The 3,362-nt window shown below is 34.7% G+C and overlaps 1 long non-coding RNA gene across 1 annotated transcript; it reads left to right on the top strand.

Annotated features, from left to right (window-relative positions):
- The first annotated feature begins 1,115 nt into the window (after nucleotides 1–1,115).
- On the top strand, nucleotides 1,116–2,579 carry LOC311302662. The gene is made up of 2 exons (XR_014629641.1): nucleotides 1,116–1,258; nucleotides 2,399–2,579. It is a non-coding gene; the product is annotated as an uncharacterized lncRNA (long non-coding RNA).
- The last annotated feature ends 783 nt before the right edge of the window (nucleotides 2,580–3,362 follow it).

The raw sequence follows: 3,362 nt of genomic DNA, 5'->3' as shown, positions 1-3,362 counted from the left end.
CTTAATATCACACACTGTTTTTTTTATACACAATCTCATACAATAAAGGTCAAATAAGAACATGTCCTCTCTGATATTTTCTAACCCTAGTCAGAAGTATTAACTTGTACTTTTTCTCTTATCAGGACTTCTCTCTGATGCTTTTCTCTCCAGATCTGCGATTGTTCTGTTTACAAACAAGCAAAATTAACACACTGTTAAACTAAATTAACATAAACTGGCTTTTATCAATATTATTCCCAATAGCTTACTGGGTGAACCTGAACACTTGGCCCTTTATTTTTGTTTGTCTCTTCTTTTTCCAGAACTTTTCACAACATTTCTTCTTAGATGGTCTAACTGTGCAGCCTCATTTTGATTACAGCTTTGAACAGAATCTCAGGGCTGTTTTATTTTAGACATTTATGCCCTCTTCCCCACCCTTCTAAGGTAGTGCTAAATGGATTTCAGCAGTAAAGAGAGAAAGCATCCGTGGTGATGGTTTAAATTAATGGCAGCATATGTTTCTTTTTTGCATGTAAGCTCGAATCCTCATTATATTTAGCAAAGAATTATCAGCTTGGTGAGCTCTTGACATTTACAATATTTACAGAATGCGTTTCTATCATCATTTGGAACACTACGAATCCACTCCTTTAATCATTACTCTGTCTCCCATTCTTTGCGATACTTCTTTCCATACTTTCCCCATTTACCTGACATTTTAGAATGCTGCTTGTTCATCCATGGACAACCGAACCGACGCTTCTACAACGCTCTCATATGATGTGATGATACTTGATTTGTGATGTTGTTGAGTCAAAAGCACACGTCTCGCGAGCAGCAGCAATTGTTGCCAAGTATTCATTCCCGGGATCAACACCCACTAATAAAAGTTCCCTTTTCATTTGATCTTTGTCTACAATTTATTTATTTTTATTATTTTTTTGCGGCCGCGGTACATTATAAATGTAGCCCAAAAAACCGCAACCCGCGACTCTGTAATTTTTCCCGCAACTCCTTTTTTAAAATAGCCCAATTGTGCGGGAAAACCGCTACCCTGGCAACCATGGTGACACCTAATGGGAAAAGGAGTAATATAAGACGTATTGGTCATGTGATTTTATATTTTGCGTGCTTACCGGAAAAGGAAAAAGAAAAAAGATAAGAGAGAAACACGAGGTGTCGCACACAAATCGAAAGAGGGAAAATAGAAAGAGTGTTTGATCAAAAAAAATTGTCTACTGATGTCTCCTGAGTCCCGATTGGAAAGCACACGGTATGTTTGTATGTATTTTGGTTATTGTTTATTTATAATTTGATGTACTGTGTGTATTGATTTCAGTTTTAATGGGATATGTTTCGAGTGATGTCATGGCAGAATCGCTTCAACAAATTTGATTGTAATTTTGGTTTATTTTTCAGTTTTTTCACGGTGTCCATTAGATGTTTGTGATATGGAATATCTTTATTCCGGAAAGGAAGACATTAAAAGATCGAAGGCATCAGTTGAAGCGTGATTTTTTCTGATCTGGAGAAAACCTTCAGGAGCCGTTATAAATCATATTATAATTTATTTCATGAATTTATTCCAAATATAGATTTACACCTTCACAACACCAACATTATATTGTTTAGGTTTACTTATGTATGCTGGTATTTTTGCTAATGGTTATTTTTAATTGTTTTAAGAAGGAGGCTGCCAATAATAATTAGTTGAGATTGCAGGTTTGATGTATCAGGGATGAACAGAAGCTTCTATACAGATCTTCAGTCAGATCCACACATTATGATGCACCTCAGGATATACTTGCAGTCTTAATAAAAGAAGGGAAAGTAATGGATCTGAATTTGGTTATTTTTAACAGCCCTACTGATGTTTAGGCCCTTGATAGATCACACAAGCACACAACTCTTTACTTAAAAGGATAGTTTACCCCAAAATCAAAATGTTGTCATCATTTACTCTCCCTCAAGTTGTATGAGTTTCTTTGCTGAACACAAAAGAAGATAATTTGAAGAATGTTGGTAACCAGACAGTGGATGGACCCCATACAAGTTTACAGTTTTTTTTTTTTTTTTTTTTTTTTTTTTTTTTTAATGTCTGTGTTTCCCATTTAGTCTTCAATTGTGTAAAATAGTCTTAATTTGTAGGGAAGTCTTTGTATAAGGACGTCTTTGTAAGGAAGTCCCCATAATAGAGCAACATTTTTTGGTTTTGAGTGGTCGGTGAAACCAATTGTTTTTGTGTGCAGATCTCAGAGCCTAGGCTGCCTACTACAGAGACGCATTTTTTTTACGGCTTGCTCATGGGGTGGGCAGCTAGCGGATCGTTAGGAAAGATTAGATGAATGTGATCAAAAAAATTGGGGCCTGAAATCACTGATACAACCTTTAAGCTGATGTTCATCTTTTGTAGAAATGGATCAGTCTCTGGATGTTCCTCTCTCTGTAGAGGAGACCCGAGCAGAACGGCCCAGAGTTCAGTGTGGCCATGTTCATTCACACACGAGGAAGAGTGTGTGTGAGCGATGATGATGATGAAGAAGAAGAAGAAGATGATGATGAGTATTGACTTTGTATTAAATAGTTTCTGTGACCATTTGGATTTCATTATTTTTCAACATTTCCACACTTGAAGTTTTACTGTTCACTGGTTTCCCAAACTAAAGCATTTGACGTTATTAATCAAATAATATTAGTATTTAAAATGTAAAATTTAAATGAAAAATGTTATAATAAAACCATTAAAAATGAAATGAAGCACTTTTTAAAATGTCAGATGCAGTTATTTTTTCCTCAGTACAAAATTCATAATATTAAAGGCACATATTTAAACAGTTTTGTTTCTGACCAGATTGTAGAGTCACACTAAAGATTAATAAACAATATTAATAAATCTGTAAATGGACTGTTCATGCTGTCTGTGGATGAGATGAGATCCATGAAGAGAGGTTCAGTCCTTCATTTTGCAAGTGCTCTTGAGTTTCTGTGAACGTTTTGTGAATCCACACATTGAAATATTAGTAAAATGTGTAGTTGATTTCTTGTCCCATAATGTATTATTATTATTATTATTTTAAAACTTATATAGCCTATAGCTCAAAGATACAGCATGTAATGATAACTCATCTCACAGCGCTCTCTGACTTATTGCAGGTGTGTGTGTAAGAAAAAGTATAATCTTTCAAATTTGTAACTTGGTACAAATGTGAAAAATGTGAGATTATAAGCCTGTTAATTTGAAATGATTAGATATAGACTAACACAGACAATTCTATTTAACTAATTTCACTTTCACTTCAGAATACTTCTAATGACAAATTCTACTACTTCTGAGTTCTGAGTTGCACACACACACATGTTCTTGTTCTAATTTCCCC

The sequence above is a fragment of the Rutilus rutilus genome, assembly GCF_951802725.1.
Source record: "Rutilus rutilus genome assembly, chromosome: 13".
Classification (NCBI taxonomy): Eukaryota; Metazoa; Chordata; class Actinopteri; order Cypriniformes; family Leuciscidae; genus Rutilus; species Rutilus rutilus.
Note: the sequence above shows the minus strand (reverse complement) of the source record. Positions and strands in the feature narration are given on the sequence as shown.